A 22667-nucleotide genomic window follows, 5' to 3' on the forward strand; every position below is an offset into this window, starting at 1 on the left:
GCCAAAAACTTCAAGAGTGCATTTTAGAAAGTGTTATATCTTCGCATTCAGAGAAGCTGCTCTTTGCTAGGCACATCAGTCTCACTCTGCCAGAACACGCTGTGCTTCAGAACAATAAACATTTGGTCAGTTTTATAACTCTATGTGTGTGTGTGTGTGTGTGTGTGTGTGTGTGTGTGTGTACAGGTAGTTCTTGCTTAATGACCGCAATAGGGACCGGAAAATTGGTTGTTAAGCAGGGTGGCTGTTAAGCGAATTGGACCCAATTTTACAACCTTTTTGCAGTGGTCATTAAGCAAATTGCTGTGGTCATTAAGCCAGTCATGTGGTTGTTAAGCGAATCCAGCTTTCCCCATTGACTTTGCTTGTCAGAAGCCCCCTGGGAAGATCACAAATGGTGTTCATGTGACCCCAGGATGCTGCAACTGTCATAAGTGCAAGCTGGTTGCCAAGCACCCACATTGCAATCATATGATCATGGGGATGCTGTGATGGTCGTAAGTGTGAGGACTGATCGTAAGTCATTTTTTAGCACCATTGTAACTTTGAACAGTCACTAAATGAATGGTTGTTAAGAAAGGACTACCTGTGTGTGTGTGTGTGTGTATAAAATCCTTGCTTATTTTTTTTTCAAAATAAATTCACTGAAATTCAACCCCGCAGTCCATTTGGCCTGCCTCTGAATTATTATTCTTAAGAAAAATCTTATACCATTTCTTTAAGTCATTAGCATTTCCCCATAGAAGCTCTGCCTATTTTGCTGACTGATTTTAACTGCTGGTGTCTGGTATTTTTTAACATTAATCTTAATGGTATTTATTGCTTTTTAATGTGTCATTTTCTGTTGTTTGTTTTGATTTTTGGCAGGATTCAGATGGTTTTAAATCTTGAATGTTATTTTATACTGGTTGTTTATTTTGCAGTTCTTCTAACTGGCCTCAGGCCCAAAGGATTCTGGGCAGCATCTGTCAACATAAAAAGAAAACCAAAAATAGAATAAGAAATCATGAAATCAAACAATAATCACAAAAAGCCAAGATAAGCCTTGAGCGATATCCAAGACACCCACCATCCAGTCAGTCAACTGAAAGCACCTCAGAATAAAACTGCTTCAACCTGTTTCTGGAAATGCAGCAAGGGGGAACTGCCCAACTTTCTAGGGGAGAATGGTCCATACAGGAAGGACTATTACAGAGAAGGTCTGCCTTATAAGAGCCCCATGGATCTCATAAGGGGAGGGAATTTTCAACATCTCCCTCTCAATGGCCAAGCAAGCAGCTTGAATTCTGGTGAGAGGTTCCCTGTGATATTTTAGCTCTGACTGTTACTTTATTCTGTTGTTAGTTGGTGCAGACCACCATATTTGCTTGGATCACATGGCAGGTAGATGATCTCTTTGAATAGATTAATATTGGTTAAGTGTGTTGCAAGAAGATGGTCTCAAGGAATGCTCCCCACTGCTGAGCTGATGGGCTTCCACCTATCCTTGAATCAGCAGAAGAATCTGATAGCATGAAATCTGACACACCTTGAGGTAGAGGTGTCCAGAAGGTGTGGTTAAAACGTCAAGGGTGCAATCAAATCTCAGGCATTTTATTCACATTTTAAAAAAGGCAGAGCTTTCGTTACACTGTCATAGCCACCATCTTGACTGTTTTGACCACACTCTGTGGACACACCTCCTTTGAAGCTACCTTTGGATAGTGGAGGAATAAGAGGGAAAGACTAATTCTGACACTAGCCTTTGAGAAATGGGAGGACTTCTGCTGCTTCTGAACAACTTCAGAGAATGCTTTCACTCGATTTCTCTACCCCAAAATTGGGGGGAGGTTTTATAAGTCTTCTTGTGCCCAACTCTGACCTGACATACCTCCTACACGTTGGCATATAGTTGAGTGTGCTTCCATCCTGTTTACATCCAATTCTTCCCCTTTGAGGTTATGAAGAATGGAGGAAGAGATGCCAGATCTTTTTGCAATGCTTAACCAAAGTGTTCTCCACCCATCTGTGTGTGTAAAATTTGCTTCCTCCATTGCCAATTCCATCCAAGGTCATCAGAGACAAAGCCTTACAGATTTGGCACACTTTGAGGCTCCCTTGGACGATGTCAGAGTAAGAGGAACCACTAGCTTAACCCCAATAAAGGACTTAAATCTGTCTCACTCCTGGACTGGAAATGAGATGAGAAAAGCAACATCATAAAGACCAACAGACATGTTTGTACTATGGTTAGGGCCAGTGTGTAATGGTCAGTGAGAATAACCTTGGCAGGCAGACAATCATCATGCAAAAATATCTCAGACCACAGAAGGAAAGAGGATGTGGGAAGCATCTAAGAAGGGACCCTCCTTAGTTTTCTGGAGAGTAAAAGCAAGGGAGGGCTGAAGTGCTTTCAGACTTGTAAAATTCTGTTACTGTAACCTTACAATAAAGGTAGTGTTAGAACTCATGGCTTGTGCTTCTTGTCTAGACTACCTCGAAAGGCTAACACAGTTAACCCTTTAAACTCTCAGCCCACAGTTAAAAACCCTTTAAATACTAAACGAATGTTACACTGAAGAATGCCATGAACTGTTCAGGAAACTGGTCCTATATTATAACAAAGCATGGCTGATTTGATCTGAACGTCAGAAAAAGACTAATGGCAAGAACAGGTCAAAAGGCCAACTGCTCACTAAAGGCAATCTCTCTCTTTAAATAAATATTCAGAAGCGCCTGGATAACAACATTTGTGAATGCTTTACATTGAATTCTGGCATTAATTTAGGATTCTAATGGATAAGAAGCTCGTCTGCTGGGTAACTGAAAAGCTTGTGCTTTTTTTTAAAGATACTGAAGATCTTCTGTCAGTCAAATGCAGACAATGAAAGGTTTGATGAGCTAACAGGTCTGAGTCAATACAAGAGATATTTTTCTACATTCAAGGGGAAGAGGGTGGAAAATTGCAGGGGGAAAAAAACCCTCTTCTTTTGTGAGCGTAAGAGTAAAGTCTTCCATTCACATTTGACACCTAGACACATCCATGTATTTTTCTTGATAAAATACAGAAAGCATTTTCCACTGCCTTCTTCCAGAATGTGTTTTGGAAATCACAGCCCTGATAAAATCCCCTAACGGACTCCCCTCCATGTCCTAACCTGTAGCGCTGAACAAAGGCTTCAAAAGAGGCACAGGGGAGTGGGTGCAAAGTACCTCTTTTTGGATCATTAAAGCAGCTATGTCTTTTTCCAGCCTTAGGAAGCAGTTGCTTTCAGAACTCAAAATGAAGTATTGGTTTGTTTGTTTATAAGATTTACAAAGCTACCCAACTCAGCCAGTTGAAAAAGTAACCTTCCAAAGATTTGCCCAACTTCTTAAACAGGGTCAATCTATTTAGTTTCAGAGCGCAGACAAGGTCAGCCAGATGTTGTCATCTGCTGAGTCTTGGGGGGTGGGAAATCCTTCAGCATTTTTTGCAATCTTCAGGGCTACCCCTTTGATCTAATCACCTTTACACCCTCTTACCATTCCCCCCAGCACCCACATTTCCTCTTTGGGTGCCATAAATCTCTATATTAACATTCCCATCGATGGGCGATGAATGTTTGGTTTCCAGTCTTGGCACAGCGATCTAACTAGATATCAATTCGTGTTTATGCTGTTTTGCTTTCTACCCATCAAGCATTTTTTTTTACTACAAGCAGATGTTGTCCCTCCAGAAAAGGGGCTGCTCTATGCAAGACAGCATGAAAATCCCGTGAGAGGACAAAGTGGGGTTTTTTACATGACCCAAGGCTGAGGATACTGATGACATTTGCAAATGATCCACTTGTAATACAAAATTATCTCTATTTATGCATTACCCTGCAGGCCAGACAACTCTTATGTCATTGTGAAATGAAATGGTGGGCTGAAATTTGCCTTGCCATTGCTCTAAAGCAGGCTGGGGAATTCTGGGAATTCTCTAAATCTGGCTGGGGAATTCTGGGAGTTGAAGTCCACACATCTTCAAGATGCCAAGGTTGAGAAACACAACTCTAAAGTTTTCATTTCCTGTGAAAGGGAAGTCTGCTTCTCTGGCCACTGAATGCTTGAGGATTTCTCTTCATGGAGCTTCTTTTATTTTGGGGGATATTGTTTCTGCTGATTCACTTCCATCTCTTCGTGTGGCTCTGAAATCTTTCCAGCTACTAGTGGCAGAAATACAGAGAACACCAGCCAGGGACCTGCTGGGGGCCTGGAGGTGGGGGACACACTGGGCGGTCTCTTGCTGCCCTTTCCTTATTCCACAATTTCAACAAATGTGATCCCATTGGGAAGGGCCACCCCAGCTGCCAGGTTCAAGATTGGTCACCAGAGGCAGCAAAGGGAATTTTCTGTATCTCTTGGCTATCATGTCTGGTGGTGGACTGTTTTTTTTGCAGCCCAGAAGGGTAAGGCAAACAGAGATCCATAGTGAAGGAAGCAGAGTTTTTTAAAAGGTCAAGTTGGTGGTGGTGATGTTGCAATTGAACTTCCGCCTGTTTTTTATGTGTGATGCACCTCATGGCCACCATCATGACTGTTTTGACTTTACATTGAGGATAGCCTGGAAGGAGGAGAAGGAGAAGGAAAAGGAGACAGAGAGGGAGAAGGAGGAGGAGGAGGAGAAAGGAGAGGGAGAAGGAGAAGGAGAAGGAGAAGGAGAAGGAGAAGGAAGGAAGGAAGGAAGGAAGGAAGGAAGGAAGGAAGGAAGGAAGGAAGGAAGGAAGGAAGGAAGGAAGGAAGGAAGGAAGGAAGGAAGGAAGGAAGGAATAGGAAGGAGAGGGAGGGAGGGAGGGACTGCTGATACCACCTCCTTGCCTGCTGTTCCTAAGTCAGCTGGTTGCCACAGCAGGAGCCACCTCCATTGGCATGGAAGCCTTTGGAGCCCTAATGGCTTCTCTGGTGGTCACTATGGCAGAAGAGGTAGGATAGAGATTGGCAATATTTTCCCTGCAATATTTTCTATCAACTGGAGGTCTGGTGGATTGCATGATCTGCCCTGTGGAAAGGCCCTGAGTCCAGCATCCTACCCAGTGCAGGAATCTAAACTCAAGACTCCCAAAGATGTTTGATTTTTTTTTCCTAGGAGGCTTTGGGCAGCCCATTGAGGTTGGCCTGCAAAATGGACCAGAACTTAGAGAAGCTGCAGCCACAAGGCTTTGTGCACTGTGCTGCAAAAATGTGTCTCTGCCAAGACATTGAAAACAGGTTTGGAATTCTCACTCAATTCTCATATATCTGCAGATTAGCTCCACTAAAGAGCTCCTCCACAGTGGGACTCAGGTTGCAAATAGGCAAGCACCAGATCATTCTGTGGGTAGATGGTCTGTATTTCCCCTCCAATCATTTCTGGAGGAGAATGGTCCCCATGCAGTTCAAGGTTGGGGATGGGAAGTGGGTCATGATTTTAAATTCATTCACCCACTCTCATGCCATTTGAACATAGAAGCATGGTAGGAAGTGGACTCACAAATGTGGGTTACTCATTCAAATGAAGGGTGCAAATGGTTTGACTTATTTTCAATAGTTACTTTTCATTCTCAGCAAGAGGGAAATAAATTGACTGGACTGACGGAGTTTTTCTTGCTTTTCACCTGCCGTGAACTTTAGCCATGGCTTTTGAGATTTGATTAGGCCTGATTTAATTTAGAGGTGCCAAAAGAAAAAGAAAAAGAAAAAAACCACCCACCCACAACCTTTTAATTATGTCTCAAGGAAAGTGACATAAATCACTGCGGGGAAGAAAACAAGGTGGCATGCCTAAATGGTTACTGCTTTGTGCCCCATTTCATTAACTGTCTATTAATCTTTCCTTTATGATTGTACAGTTGAAACGAGTCTTCACGCACCTGATCTACATCGGCCTGAATCATAAAACAGGCGAAATTCCTGTTGCAAACGTTACAGCCGCTATTGTTGTTTTTCAAAGCGTTTCTCCTGCTTGATTACAGGATCTGCTCATTTGCATTGTGCTTGCATAGTTCACACAGTGAAGCTATCAATGCATGACACAACAAGAGGTTTATTCTTCATCCCAATGCTGTTTTGGGTTGAGAGGCAGTGACAGGTCACCCAGCTGGCTTCTGAGCCTAAGGCAGGACTGGAACCTGGGTCCCGATGCTCATAGTCCACCACATTTAGCACCACATCATGCTCGTGGCCTGAGAAGGAGGGGCTGGCCTTAATCCCTTAGGGCTGAAGGAAGACTAGGACTTTGGTTTCCTCTCTCCTTCACCACTACCTTCGCTGGTTCTTGGGCTGAGACGGAGGGATAGGCCCAAGGTCACCCAGCTGGCTTCTGCCAGCCTTCCCAGGTAGACCAGACAGGAAACATGGCCAGATGAGCTAATTCTACTTTATTGTAAGGCTACATTAACAGAGTCTTGCAAGTCTGAAAGTACAATTCTCCCTCTGTCTTCTTTACAACCCGAAAAATTAGGGAGGGTCTCTTTTGAACCTCTTTCTCTTTCAATTATGCAGCTGTGGGCTGTGCCCTCTCTTATCTGACTGTTCCCTAGGCAGGATCTCTTTGCCCTGTTTCTCAAGGTCTTTCTCACATACAATTGCATCTTTCATATCTGGTCTAAGACCAGACTCTCCCCACTCCCATTCCAGTACCTTCATCACTGCACACACACTGGCCATCATAAAGTTCCCACTGCAAATGCAAAGTGAAAAACAGAGTTTGTTTGTTTGCCACCCAGCAATCAAAACCCTGATCTATTAGGAGCCCTCAAATGACTGGCTATGTTTGTCTGGAATATTCCTTCAAAAAGAAGCTTTACTGAAACTTGATAATATTACTTGGAACGCCATACACTCTATAATTTGCTGCCTCTTTTCCAGTTTGCCATTATGTATGGGTACCCTCCTTGCCAAGAGAAAAATATGAAACAATAGTAAAATGTCAACTCTTTCCTGATAATAATCCATCTGCTAGAAACGCTTGAGGCCACTTCATCTGAATTATTTCTCAGAATTTGACTACAGTCAGACTGATAGGGATAAAACAACAGAGCAGACAGGTCTGGAATTCAAGAGCTGTTCAGCTGGCTAAAACATGTCACTCTCACCTTGATCCAGACCATCACCACATTGTCATTAAAATGGCTATTTAAAGAAAAGAGGATATAAGAGGAAAAAAAGTGGAGTGATTTTTTAAAAAAAAATCAACTAAATGTACTTCCAACTTTAAGATATATAATAATGAAGAAGAATATTAGATGCATATACCCCAAAACTCTCCAGACTAGTTTTGAGAGTCCTGTTCTTTCTTGCTACTGTCTAGACATTTTCTGTTGTCTAGCAAAATTTTAAAGGACCCTTTTTCCTTACTGCTGACGAACACATCACAAAGTAATGAGCTGTGAGAATAACCTTGAGGAACAGGAAGAAGAGCCACAACCAAGACAACAGTTAGATGAGAGAAATCTGAGTCCAAAGCAGAAATGTGATTTGAAAAAACATCTCAGACTGGACCTTCCCTAGTTCTCTTCAACAGGGAGGGGAGAAGCACATTCAGACTTGCATACAGTAAGTTTCTGTTACTGTAACCCTACAATAAAAGTAGCATTAGAATTCATAGCTTTGGTTTCCTAGTTTGGTCTTCTTTGACAGGCTGACATACCATGACATGATGCAGAAGTCTGGTGACCAGTCTTTCCTAGAGACATCTGCAAGGAGATGTCAAGATGCCAGGTATAGGGTCCTAATTGAAAGCCTTGCCCCTTTTGTACCTGTGTGTTATGCCATCCTGCAGGATTTGACAGTCCTGTAGGGACGCCTTAATTCTTGGAGACTTCTGAACTAAGTATTCTGTTTAGGCATTTGGGGTAAGTTAGGTCTATCTATGTGGTCAGTAAGAGTTGACACCAACTTGATGGCATATACTCAAATCAGTACACCACAGATTAGCACCTGGTCGGATAAAAATGAAGGCCTTGGAAAAGATATTGAGACACAGGAATGTGTATATAGCTAGAAAGTTCAGAAATGCGCAGGCAGTGTTTTTTCTTGTGCCACTCTGCAGAAGTGAAAGAATTTGAAAAAGCAAGATAGAAAGTGTATTAATGATTTTGAAGTTTGGTGTTTGAGAAGTATCCTGAGAATACCATGGATGGCCAAGAAAATAAGCAAAAGGATTCTAGAACAAATTAATCCAAAGTTCACACTTAAGGCACAAATGATTGGGTTCAAATTATCATATTTTGGACACTATGATTCTTTGAGATGTCCATAATGCTGGGAAAGATAGAAGGAAAGAGAAGAAGAGGGGCAGCAAGGGGGATGGACTGTAACTGGGTTGCAATGGGGGCACCGTTGGGAGAAAAGAAGGACCAGGTTAAAGACAGATCCTCCTGGAGAAATTCCATCTATGTGGTCACTAAATGTTGATGCCAACCTGATGGCACATAATCAATAAATCAAAATATGGTAGCCCTAGTTTCCAAGTTGAGATGTCCAGAGAAAGGACAAAGCACAGCAGACAATAAAGGGGGACAAAAGGTGAGTCACTTCAGTAGAGTTTTGCCTCTTGTTCAGGACTTCTGAGAATTTTTTTTAAAAATTAACAGGTTCCACAGTCTGAAAAAGTCTGAAAACCAGAGGATGGAGGTGAATGGAAGGTTGTCTGGCATAAAATATCTGGACTGTCTGGCATAATTCTGATGTCTGGCCATCCTTGGTCTTAGCCTGAAAGTCCCCATATTTTTGTTGATAGAATAGTAGAAACTATGCTTGTGCATAGAGGTAATACTGTTTGCTAATTAAGATGTACTGTATCATTCCACACTCAACCCCAGCAGTTACCTTGGCCAGAAGAAAGGGTCCTCTTAGAAGCCAAGCCAAGCCAAGCCAAGCCAAGCCAAGCCAAGCCAAGCCAAGCCAAGCCAAGCCAAGCCAAACTACGCCATGCCAAGCTAAGGCACTTTTAAAGTTAGGGAGGGTTTATCACTTTGTCAAGAAGCTGTGAAATGCAGCTTCTCAGAACCTTTGTCCAAGTAAAACATTTTGATCCAGGATAAGATCCACCTTCACTGGTTGACCTTGGCCCAGTCCTTCTGTCTCAGCCCAGCCTCCCACAGGGTTGTCCTGGGAGTGGGGTGGGGTGGAAATAGGAAGAAGGAATGCCCTGTATGCTGCCTTGAGCTCTTGCAGGGAAAGCAGGATATAATTCTGGAATAAATGGAATAATATAATTCTGGAATAAATTCTGGAATAGAATGCAGAAATAACAATTAACAAGTATACACTGCTTGAGGCTGCAACTAAGGAGGTCCCTTAAACTGAGTCAGATGGCTGGTCTATCCTTTTTTTGGTAATAATTTTATTAAAAATTATATTATACAGATAAAACTAATATAATATACATAGTATAAAATATATATAAAAAAGAAAAAAGAAAGGGTTTTTTTTAAAGAAAAAAAGAAAAGAAAAAGAGAAGAAACCTCCCCCTTCATCACCAGTAAGTTTACTATCTCTTAAAGTAAAACCAATACCTCACCCCATTTTCTAAAAGCCAATCTAAAATCTCATCTCTCCATATGAATCAGCAAAAGTCCATTAAGGGTTATCAGAAATAACAACATAACTATTACAAACTGTATCTACTAATCCTGATTTGAATCCTTCTTTTTATATTTATATCTCCCTTTTTATTTAAGCATATCCCCCCTATTGCCTCTCTTCAAATAAACAAAATCTTTAAAGCCTCATCATCCAGTCTCAGTCAACAAACCCTTAAACAGTACTAGACCTCTCAACCCCTTTCTTTTCACCTTGAATAAATAAGCCAATTTTATATTCTTTTTTCTTTCTCCCAACAATCTTTAGATCCCTCAAACAAAGTTCTAACATCGGCTTTCTCATACTCTCTTTGTCTCTTCTCTCAAAATCCTTGATATCCTGATCAAGCCCCTTTTATAATTCCAGTAGAAAAAAGATATCCACGTCGCTCTTCATATTCTCACTGTCTCTTCTCAGAAAATCTTTGACAGACAATAAAAAGTTTGGGAAAGCATGTTAGGGTCGTAGTTAGCAGCAAATGGCCTAGTTACTGGAGGAATCGCCTATCTCCCATAGTATCTGTCTGGCCAACTCTATCATGCACAGTTGGTGCATTCTGGGTTCCTTTGATTAAACAATGCCATCCAGCAGGACCCCAGAAGTGCATCTTCTCTGTCATAGCACCTGCCCTCTGAAAAGAGGTTCCCCCTGAGATCTGGATGGCCCCCACTGTGCTGGTGTTTCAAAGGGCCTTGAGGACCTGGATCTTCACCCAGACATTTGGCGAGGTTGATTGAAGCTCCTTTCTGGACAATGGGTGGTCTACTGAGCAGCCCAGAGTCACCTGCTGGGGGAGATGGGCAGCGTACAAATCAAATAAATAAATACATACATACATACATACATACATACATACTTCTTGCCGCTGCAATCTTTTTGCCATCTTTTCTCATCTTCTATTCTTTGTTTTTATCATGGTATTCTTTTATTCTTCTTTGTGTTTTTATCAGTGTACCACCCAGGGGGTATAAACATTTAATAAATAAAATAAGGAAAAATGCTTTTCACTGCTTTTCTTCCAAGGAAAACTAAAATTCTACAAATTGAATAATGTGAAACTCCATCGATGGAGCATCAGTTTCTCTTCCACACACCTATGCCGGCCCCCTTCTTTTCAGGGACAATACCATTATAACTTCCATTTTGTTTCTGGGGCTAAATTAGAGAATCACTTAATTTGGAATTAAATTACACGTTGTTCTTTGTGGGGTTTTTCTGTTTTTTTGTTTTTGCTGAGCTGCTGAATAGGAGAATATGGCTTCAGGCACCCAGTGGGTGCTAGTTAAAAGTTATGTACTGTAATATGGTGGTGATGGTTGCAGAATCTTAATTCTATTGCATTTTCAGATGACTAAGCTAGTTTCAGGCACTGGGGTTTTATTTTTCAGTACTCGAAAATGTGAGAGCCAGAGTGAAGCTCTCAAAGTCAGTTCTGCAGTTTTATAATGTCAGTAGGGGTTTTCAGATTAAAGAACGCTTTCATCCATGTCTACTTAAAGAATGTTCCTTTTTCACATTGGATTATTAGTTTAATTAATAACTAATGGCAACAATTAATATGTTTCATTATTTTAATGGTTAATTTTACATGTCTTATTAGCTATTTTTCCTGTTTTTCAAATGTCTCTATTTTAATTGATTTTAAGTGTAACTCTCTAAAGATCTTGAGTAGCCAGCAGTATCTTGGGTTAAATGAACAAAGGAAATATTATCTGGCATCTGTGTTCTTTCATGAATGCCTTTGAGGAACTTTGGGATATGACTGGATCGAAACTAGCTGGTCTTCCATCTTAGCTTTTAGGGATATTAATGGTTGTAAAAGAAAACAAAAACGTATTTCTAGGAAGTAGCATTCTTTGAATTGTCACGAAAACATTGTTCCACTGAGCAGAATAAGGCACTTTTCGCTGAATTGAGTGTGGGAAGAGTCCGTACAAATCAATAGTGTCAAGAATAATTTGCAGGAGTTTGGCAGGGACACCCGCTTAGCTTATAGAAAATTATTCAACAATATAAAATCAATCACAGATAAGGAAACTTTGCGGAGTTCAGTTTAGGACACACGAGTACTGTTCAGTCTTTCTCCCTTTCGGTTATATACTTAGTCCATTCCAAGCAAGATCTTTCAGATGCATTGAGGCCGCAACTTTTAGAATTCCCACACAATACAAACTTTGATTTGCAGAAGGTTGAATTGATGAACTGCAAAAAGATGGTTGCAAGGTTGGTGCATCCTTGTTTCTCACTTAAATTGGTAAACTCTCTTCAAGGGTGTGAGAGATGGATAAAATATGTTATTATTGACAAAGAAATAGTAGCTTGAGCATGCTAAGAGTGCAGCTGTGTGAGAGATAAGGAAGTAGTGTTAAGTGTTATGGTTATCAAATAGTGGCAGATGGAGAGGAAGTTGTCTCCTTGTGTGGGACAATGTAAATACAAATTAATTTGGAGCAATCTTTATCAGTATAATGCAATTAGCTGAAACCTTGAGCAATTACCATAGATGAGGTGGGAGGGACCAGGGAGAAATCCTAGAGCGGCCGGAAAGACTGTACACCCAGAGTACCTTAGCCAATGGGGAAAAGGGGAGGGACTTGCAGTCGGGAATGTATATAGTTAGGCCGGAGTGCGTATGTGGGCATGGCTTCTTACTGGCAACGAAGCCCACCAGCCTTTGCAAACGCTTCCAATAAACGTTACTTCTGACTAACCCAGAGAGATTTGTGGTCCTTGTTTCACACAAGGGGCCTGCCGTCTTATAAATAAAAGGGTTGCCTGGCCCACAAAGAAAAGACAGAAAGGGGGAATAGCCTAAAATAAGCTATTCGCATTTAGAAACTATTAAACAGCAAAAAAACTCTCCATACAGTAATACCATGTTTTAATGCTGCAAGATTCCTCTATGATGAGCAAAACGTCTGCATCCAGAAAGATAGATCAAACGCTGCATGTCTGGGATCACTTCTTCCTGCTACAAATCCATAATCTCATTATGGTAAATCCAGTCCAAGTTCAAAACGACAACATGAGTTTATCAGGGAACCAGAATCTGAAGGAGTAAACAAGCAGAGTAACAAGCCCCCGGACAAGCCAAAGTTAAATGCTGATGTCTTTGTAGCAAGTAGTAAGATGAGCTGGGATAAACAGGTCATTTCCCTGTAGTGATTTATAGTATCGTCTGGCATCATTTAGCCATTGCTGTGCTGATATAATGATAATGAGACTTTATATTGTCTTAACAATGGCTTGGAGACGCCATAAAAAGGCTATAATTCTCTGGTGAGGAAGAGCATGCAGATGGCCTTTACAACCCCACATTATTCCAGAAATGATACTATGCCAGAGAGCCCTCTGGAAACCAGAAGCTCTAAATCCCTCAAGTACAATTGGCCTTGATTAGCCTGATTTCCTTCAACAAGCTATACCCAAGTAGCCTTGCCTGGTTTAGCTACTTCTTGACTTAGTGCTGTACTTCTCTGTTTCTCAGACTTTGGACTCAACAGTATCTTGCAGACTAGGTGAAGAAGGCTTTTGGTCTGGATCAGATCCCGTTGGGTCCAGGACAGAAACGGTGGATCTGGTTGTTAGTTCATCATAGCTGTTGGGGCCTAGACGTACCAAAACTGACTTCTGAGGTGTCTTTTTCTCCTGGTCCTCCTCGTCTGAAGACTGTTGAGATAGGATCTACTGACTGGCAAGATTTCAGGGGTATCAGAAACAGTGGATACGTTTTGGTCAGAGGCCATAAAAAAGGGCTCATTGACAAATCCTGTGGACCCATCAAGAAGATGCCCTGCTAACTGATAGACATGAGAGGGCAGCAAGAAATATATCTTTGCAGAATCTAGTGACCATTTGGAGCCCAAATCTGGTGTCCATAATGGTGGAGCTATCTCAGTTTTATTCCACATGTATTGCCTAATATGATCTGCATTCTACTGATTTATTATCAAAGTCTGAGATTTTGTTCATTTTTATGATTGATGTATTGGGTGAAATAAATGAAATGCACAAGGGCCAAACTGAAGAGAAAGTCCTTAGCTCTTACGCTGAATTCTGAAAGGGTGGAGAGACTAAACTCAATTCATTGCTTAGGAAACCCCCTCTGAAACACTCAAGGTCTCTGGAAATGCAGACCTCTTGAAGAAAGCTGTCCTATCAACCATGATGGCCAGATAAGTTCTTACTGAGACAGTTTCTTGGATAGCCTGCCCTTAATCTGTTCAGACCCTGGGTACTTTAGGTCTCCTTTAAAGTACAGATACGCTGAAACAGGTTTGTCTAATGTCATGGCACCAGGGCTTCCCAGAAATAAGAAGCCACCTGTAAGGCCTTTTCAGTGTGTGCACCTCATCTTATGGACCCTTGAGAATGAAGCACCAAGACAGGAGCACGTATAAGAGTCCATATAAGAGCATAAGCTGTGCCCTATTGGACCAGCCCCCTGGCCCATCTCATCCAGCACTCTGTTCTCCCAGTGGCCAACCAACTTCCCAAGGAAGCCCACTTCCTAGCATCCTGGCTGATGGCCTTCAGAGGCAGTCCCACCATCATCAGTGCTAATAGCCATGGTTCCCCAGGACTTCCATGAATTGGCCCAACGTTTTTTAGAAGCCAGCCAGGTTTATAGCCAGCACCACATATTGGGATAGAGAATTCCAAAGTTTCATTAAGCATTGTCTTAAAAAATTCCTTTTGTCTATCCTGATTCTTGCATGAATCAATCTCATTGGGTGGCTAGTTTCTAGATGTAGCACCTCTAGAGCAGTGTTTCTCAACTTCAGCAACTTTAAGATGTGTGGACTTCAACTCCCAGAATTCCTCAGCCAGCCAAACACTGCTCTATACCATGCAGGAATGCTGCTGGCATATTAGCTGCAGAATTCTACTTAATACTCCTCCCTCCCATTTTTTTTTCATATTTAAAATATTGTATCTCTTCCTCAGTCTCTTTCTAGGGGTTATAACTGGCTTTCTACAGTGGCTTTTGCATTTTTTTTTAAACTTGCAAGTGGCACCCCTCTTCATGTGGCACCCTTGGGTGGCGTACAATTTGTATGCCAGCTTGCAGTTGTCCTAATAGCATGCATTTATAGAGGGGCATGGAAATAGCCTTGAAGAAGGAATTGAGTGACTATTATGCCAACATCAATTTAGCCCAGATAGACAAGAGAGGGTGAGGAAAAAAATCAAGACCGCCCTGCCTTGATTCTCTTTAGTATAAGAAGAGAGAGAAAAAATATCTTCAGGCTTTCAAGATTCTGTTATTATATCCTATTACACGGAAGTAGAGTTCCAGTAATTCTTGCAGTATCTATTTCCTGTCTTGGTCTACCATGAAGGGCCGACATTGCCAGGCCCAATACTCTGAGGATGTCCACAGAGTGAGGCATTGTGGGTGAGATAGCAGCTTCACCCATTTCATCATATCCTACTACGAATGAAACAATGCTTCCAGCCCCACCAGACTCTTTCGCTGCTTATTGAATTAGGCCTCTCCCTGGGTTTGCACAACACATTAAGATGTAAATTAGCCAAATGGTGGCATTTGCACAACTCATTACATTCCAGAAAATCTAACCAAGGAGAAGATCTTAGCCACAGAAACTCTTATGGAGGTGGAGATGTGGAAGCAGCCACAAGCCAGTTGGGTAGTGGGGACAGCTCATAATGACAGTGACATTCGTTCCAACCACCTCAGGTGGAGTGTGCTCTTGGTCATCCCCAGCATGTCACAGAGTCAGAAGAGGTGCTGTCAGAAAGAAAGAGCTGGCAAGGTTAAAAGATGGCTGAATATATGTGGAATCAGAGCTAGATTTTTAGAAGCTAAAGCTGGAACAGGGGTTGGTAACCTTGTGAGGCTGGGTGAACTTTTCTGAGAGCACGTGGTGGGCACAATCACAGAATGGCTACCATGGTAGATAGAGCTAGTCACAACCTGGTCTGTTTATCCCAAAATGCTCTCTGCATATGATATTGAAGGGCATTGTTTTGATACACAATTTTATACTCTCTCATAATGTGTGGGCATGCATGTGACAGTGCACTCTATCTTATTTACAAAGGATTAACTTGCTTTATAAAGAGCACAGCGTTTCTTTCCCCCACCTTATCTCTTTGTTGAATGCCTGATTGCCTTCCAAGAGAGCACACCATTCCCCCACCCCATTTCCTTTAGAAGCAATTAGCCAGATGCCTGACTGAACAAGTAAGCTATAAATTAGATTCATACCGGGCAGGCAGAGACACCAAATTCCAAAGAAGTTACAAAGAAGGCCAGAAGAAATTCCAAAGAGGAACAAAGAAGAGATAAGGACCGACATGGGCTATTTCCTTGGTAACCAGAAGAAAAAGTTAAACTTAGATTTACCTCTTTAGGGCCCACCTTTACTTTTCCCTGGGTCATCCCAAAATTCCCTTGTATGGGTATGAGGGGATGTACTATCTGAATACATCTGAATATGCCTATAAAATCTTTGTTGTTTGCTTTGCAAGGTGTGGTTCTGGGCAACACTCCTGCCACGGTGTTGACTGAGCCATCCAGAAGGTTCCTTGGCCAATAAAACTTCTGTTAATTAAAAGCCTCATCTCAAGTCTTCTTATTTGGCTTTATTGAAACTTGGGAAATAAAAGGTGCCATACAATATGATTCCATGAGGCATCGTTGCTCTCATTCATTCTGGATAGGAGGACCGCCTCTCAATCCTTCATATGCTGGCAAGGAACAGAAAAGAATTAGAGTACAGTTTGAAAACATCTACATCTATGTCTATCTATATCTCCATTCCATTCCTTAGCACACGGTTAATGTTTTTGATGGTTGCTTTTGCTTTGTTGTTGTTGTTGTTGTTGTTGTTGTTGTTATTATTATTATTATTATTTTGATTTGTCCCCGCCCATCTCCCCACAACGGGGGACTCTGGGCAGCTTACAACAAACTAAAATCAGCAGTACATAATTAAAAGATTATAAAACCAAAGTTACAAAGAGAAAGATAAAAAGGCTAAAAAATCCAAGAGGCCAATAGAGGCCACACCAGGCTGCTAAGGGACCAGCCAACCCCATTTTTGATATCCTCTCTCCCCGCCCCAGGCCAGATGGCAGAGCCAGGTCTTCAAATCCCTCCGAGAGGCCTGGAGCGAGGGGGCCTGTCTCACCCCCGGGGGCAAGATTTTCCAAAGGGCGGGGGCCACAGCAGAGAAGGCCCACCTTCTGGACCCCGCTAATTGAAGTTCTTTTACTGTGGGGATCCGGAGCATGCCTTCTCTGTGAGATCGGGTGGGATGGATTGAAATCGTGGGGGCGAGGCGGTCCTTCAGGTAACCTGGTCCCATGCCATGTAGGGCTTTAAAGGTGATAACCAACACCTTGAATTGGACCCGCAGCAGACCGGTACCCAATGCAGCTCACGGAGCAAAGGTGTTATATGGGTCCTTCTTCGGGCCCCAAAAATCACTCACGCAGCCGCATTCTGGACCAGCTGAAGCTTCCAGATACTCTTCAAGGGTAGCCCCACGTAGAGCGCACTGTAGTAGTCTATCTGGGAGATAACAAGGGCATGAGTGACTGTTCGCAGGGCATCCCGATCCAGGAAAGGGCGTAACTGGTGCACAACCCGAAGCTGTGCAAAAGCCCTCCTGGCCACGGCTGCCACCTGCTCTTCGAGCAGGAGTCGTGAGTCCAGGAGGACCCCCAAGTTACGCACTGGGTCTGGGTAGCAGTGCTACCCCATCCAGAACCAATGATGACAACGTCCCGGATACAGAGGAGCCATTAACCCACAGCCACTCCGTCTTGCCAGGGTTCAGCCGGAGCCTGTTGTTCCCCATCCAGACCCTCACAGCCTCCAGGCACCGCGAAAGGGTGGCCACAGGATCACTTACCTCACCAGGGATGGAAATGTATAATTGAGTATCATCAGCATACTGATGATACCTCATCCCATTATGACGGATGATCTCGCCCAGCGGCTTCATATAGATGTTGAAAAGGAGCGGAGAGAGAACCGAACCCTGCGGCACCCCACAAAGGAGGGACCAAGGATGGGACCTCTCGCTCTCTATCACCACCGATTGGGATCGGCCCCGGAGAAAGGAGGCGAACCAGCACAGAACTGTGCCGCCCACCCCCATATCCCTGAGCCGTTCCAATAGGATACCGTGGTCGATGGTATCGAACGCTGCTGAGAGATCAAGGAGAGCAAGGATGGTCGCACTTCCACCATCCTGCTCCCGCCAGAGATCATCCATAAGTGCGACCAATGCCGTTTCCGTTCCATAGCCGGGCCTGAAACCTGACTGATAAGGGTCCAGATAATCCGTTTCCTCCAGGACCCTTTGGAGTTGCGAAGCCACCACTTTCTCAACCACCTTCCCCAAGAAGGGGAGGTGGGAGACTGGACAAAAGTTGTCCAGTACAGTAGGATCCAGGGAGGGCTTCTTGAGGAGGGGGTGCACCAACGCCTCTTTAAAGGGCACTGGAAACACTCCCTCCTGCAAGGATGCATTAACCATCGCCTGGATCCAACCACATGTCACCTCTCGAGCTGCTTTCACCAGCCAGGAGGGGCACAGGTCCAGATGACAAGTGGTGGTCCTCACAGTCCAGAGGATCCTGTCCACTTCCTCAGGAACCACAGGATCAAACCGTTCCCAGATAACTAGGCAAGAACGATCCCCCGGTATCTCCCCAGACCCTGTGCCACACTCGGAGTCCAACTTGGAATGAATCTGAGCGATTTTATCCTGCAGGTGCTCTGCAAATTCCTCCGTGCAGCCCTGCAAATGAACCACCACATCCCCCTTACCAAGGAGGGACCTGGTGATCCCAAACAGGACTGCCGGGCAGCACTCTGCAGACGCAATAAGGGGGGAGAAGTATTGATGCTTTGCCATCCTTATCGCCACGATGTAGGCCTTAATAGCGGCTCTAACATGTGTTCGGTCGGATTCAGTCTGCGTCTTCCTCCTGCGGCACTCTAGACATCTCTTAACCCTCTTCAGCACCCTCAACTCCTCCGTAAACCACGGGGAGTGTCGGGGCCGACGTGGCAAGAGAGGCCGCAAAGGCACGATCCTGTCCAGGGCCCCAGCCGCTTCTCTATTCCAAGCAGCAGCCAGGGCCTCTGCTGGACTGTGCAGCAGGTCCCCCAGCTCCCTCTGAAACCCTGATGGGTCCATCAGGCGCCGGGGGTGGACCAATCTCATGGGTCCTGCCTCTCTGCGGAGGGCAGTGGCATAGGAGAAACTCAGGGTCACCAGGATGTGATCTGACCATGACAGTGGGGAAAGCGGTACATCTCCCCTCAGATCACTTTGCCATTGCTCCGACAAGAAAACCAAATCCGGCATGTGGCCACTATCTCGGGTTGGGTCCCGCACAATTTGAGACAGGCCCATGGCTGCCATGGTAGCCATGAACTCCCGAGCTGCCTCCGAGGACCGTCCCAGGGATGGCAGGTTGAAGTCCCCCAGAACCATAAGCCTGGGGAACTCCACCGCCAGCCCCGAGATGGCCTCCAGCAGCTGCAACGCAGCAGGGAGGCTGGTACAGTAGCACGACTCCCAACTGTTCACGGGCACCCAACCTAAGAAACAGTGTTTCACAGCCAGAAACTTGTGGAGCAATGCCCCTGAAGGCCACTAGAGAGTTTCGGATGACAACAGCCACCCCTCCTCCCCTGCCCTGGTATCTCGGCTGGTGCCACACCGTAAACCCAGCTGGGCACATTTCCGAGAGGGGCACCCCCCCCTCGGGCCCCAGCCAGGTCTCGGTGATACATGCCAGGTCTGCCCCCTCCTCAGTGATCAACTCACCTATGATGGGGGCCTTGTTTTTAACTGACCTGGTGTTAAGCAGCAGCAGCCGGAGGCCAGGGCCCCTATGAACCTGCTGGCCAGGACCTAGGAGTGAGCAAGGGGGGCCGGAACACGCCACCGGTAGCACACATCGGGGGCGTCTTCCCCGAAGATGGCCCACCCCCCTGCTCCCGCCATAACGTCCCTTACCCATCACCACCTCGATAATGTAGCCCCCCCACCCATCATCCCCGGGGGTGCCAGGCCCAAGTACCTCCAATCCCAGGCCCTCAGAGTTCCCAATCTGGGGCAAAGATCCCTCCATCCAATCAAGCATATCCATTCAAAACCAGACACTCCCAGTTAATAAATAAACTATCAAGCGATATTTTTTTACTTGCTGAATTTGGTAGTGTGTGTGCTTGCTTTGATCTGGATATAGAGATTGACTGGGATGGTGCTAGACACAAACCAACCAAAATTATCCACAGTAATTTTCTAGCAATGCACAAATGGGTCATCAAACAGATCAACCCAGAGTTCTCACTCGAGGCACAAATGACCAGATTCAAATAATTACACTTTGGACACATTATGCAAACACCAAGATCTCTGGAGAAGTCCATAATGCTGGGAAAAGTGGAAGGAAAGGGAAGAAGAGGATGGCCAGAGGCAAGACGGATGGACTTCATTACAGCAGCAATGGGTGCACCTTTAGAAGACCTGAAAGACCAAACTGGGGAGAAGATCATCACAGAGAAAATCTATCTATGCAGTTGCTAAGGATCAACATTGACGTGATGCCATGTAATCAATTAAACCAATTCTCTAACAGTTTTAACTTGTTAAGCCCTACATCTAGATACTTGCAGGGCTGTCTTTTCAAACTAGGTTTAACACACCTGACTTGTTTGTCCCAGGAGAACATGGTAGTGATTCTGCAGTGGGAAAGGGTTGGATGTCTACAGATGTCATTTTTTTGTTGGTGAACTTCTGATCTAGGGAAGCCTCCCTCTGGACATTTGATTGACCCCACCCTGTTGGCTTTTTATAAGCTGCTAAAAACTGAGATTTCAGACAGTCTTGAGGGTACTATCCATCTATCGGTTTTTATGTGTGTTGTGTTTGTTGGATCTGCTTTATCTTCTTTATTTTTGTTTTATTTTATTACACCATGGAAATTTTATCGTGTTTTGGTAGATGCATTGTAAACATTGTAGTGTGTATAAATGCAATAAATAAATCTCTGGATTTTATGGGGTTAGCCCCCTGCTTCCTACACTGTGGAAAAGGAATGATACATTGGGTCCCACTTCTCTCCCTCTCAGAGAACATTAAAAGGAGAAAAAAAGTATTTTCAAAGTCTGTCAAATCCTTTGTTCTAGCCTTAACCTTTTAATTGCAATAAATCTTTTATCCACAAACTTATGGAGATGTTAATTAGATTAAGGGAGGCGACTGTCTGCTTAGAAAGGTCTTTCTTATTTTTTAAATTATTAATCAAAGGGATCTTGGTTGAAAGTTGGCTCACTTGGAGACCATTAGTGTTAATGATAGAAGATGTCATCTTGCATAAGGAAGTCTGAATTCATGGAAAATATCCTGCTGGGATTTTTGTATAATCCTGACTATATTTTAGCTCCTACTGACATTTTGTATTGGGTTAAAACAAAGATGGTAGACTGGTCCACTCTGGAGATAGTGCTGCTTATACAGCTCTTATGATTGGAAAATCTCTCCCATGTGATTCAAACATTTGAACTGATTCAGAAACTCAGCCAGATGTGATGGGTGAATTGATTTGGGGGAACCCCTGAACTGGACCCAATTCAATTAGATTCAACCTAATTCAGCCTCTTAATATGCACGTGTGGATGTATGAAGAGTGTCTTTGCTTACTTGAATCAGTCTAAAGACATCTAGATATGGCCAGTTAAATTCAAATGTTCAAATTCATCAAATCTTAGAATATTAATGTAATAAAATGATTCATATAACAATATAATATAATATAATATAATATAATATAATATAATATAATATAATATAATAGATAATATGATCAGTCAGTCAAATATATTCATATTATTAATCTAATACAAATAGTAGAATCTAACATTTGGAAGGCATCTTGGAAATCAGATTATCCAACCCTTGCCCAAGGCAAGAATTCACTACTACAGGAGTCCCAGCAGATGACAGAACAAAGAAGAATCTTTCATCTCCCAAGAGATTCTGTTTCATTGTTACAAAACTCTTACCAGTAGGACATTTGGCCTATGTCCAGCTGAAATCTACTTCCTTATAACTTAAACCTATTTTTCTCTTGTTCTTTCTCTCAAAATGACTCTGAACAATTCTGCCTTGTTCTCTACGTGACAGTTCTTCAGATACCTGAAGACAGCTACCATGTCAACTTGAAGCCTTTTCTTCTCTACGATAAACTTACCTAGTGCCTCCAACAGTCCACTGTAGGCTTTTCCTTCCAGGTTCCTTATCAATGTGGTTTCTCCCTTCCAAATATATGTTCCAAAACTGTGTGCAATATCCTAGGTGTGGTCTAACTAGTGCAGAATAGAGGAGAATAATTACTTTCCTTGACTGCAACACTTTCATTTCATCACTCTGCTGGCTTATGTTCACCTTGCGATCCCCTAAGGCACCCAGATCATTTTTGCATATACTGCTGCCCAAGATGATTTCCACCATCATCCTAACTCCATGCCTTTGACTTCTCCTTCCCAAATGTAGGACTTTCCATTTTTCCCTGTTGAAATTCATCTTGCTGATGTCTGCTTTTTGTTTCAGTTTGTAAAGAAGTTCCTCCTTAATCTTGTTATTGTTTTCTGAGAAGCTTGCCATCCTTCCTTTCTTTGTGTAATTTGCAAATTTGATCAGCATATATTCTAACTCCTCTTCTAAGACTTTTATGAATATGTTGTACAGCACAGGACCTAGAATGGAGTCCTCTGGGTATACTGCTCAATGTTTCCCTCCAGTGTGAGGCAGAGCTTTTGAGGTACACTGGGTAGGTATGACTGTTCAACCAGCTTCTGTCTAATGACACCATAGTCCAGCCTACATCTGATAATCTTCTCTACTAGAATATCACGGAGAGTTTGTTAAATGTTTTGATGAAGTCAATGTTCATAAGGTCTACCACATTCCTGATCTTCATCAAATCAGTACCAATGTTTGAATATTCATTCACCCACATGTGGTAATACAGGAGCACGTAGAGGTTCATTCACTTCCAAACTGCAATGTTCAGCTAGCCCCCACTGAATTGGCTGAATGGATCTT

Source organism: Python bivittatus, unplaced genomic scaffold (genome assembly GCF_059951505.1).
Source record: "Python bivittatus isolate LINGU-HERP-01145 unplaced genomic scaffold, Pbiv_v1 ctg000700_np1212, whole genome shotgun sequence".
NCBI lineage: Eukaryota > Metazoa > Chordata > Lepidosauria > Squamata > Pythonidae > Python > Python bivittatus.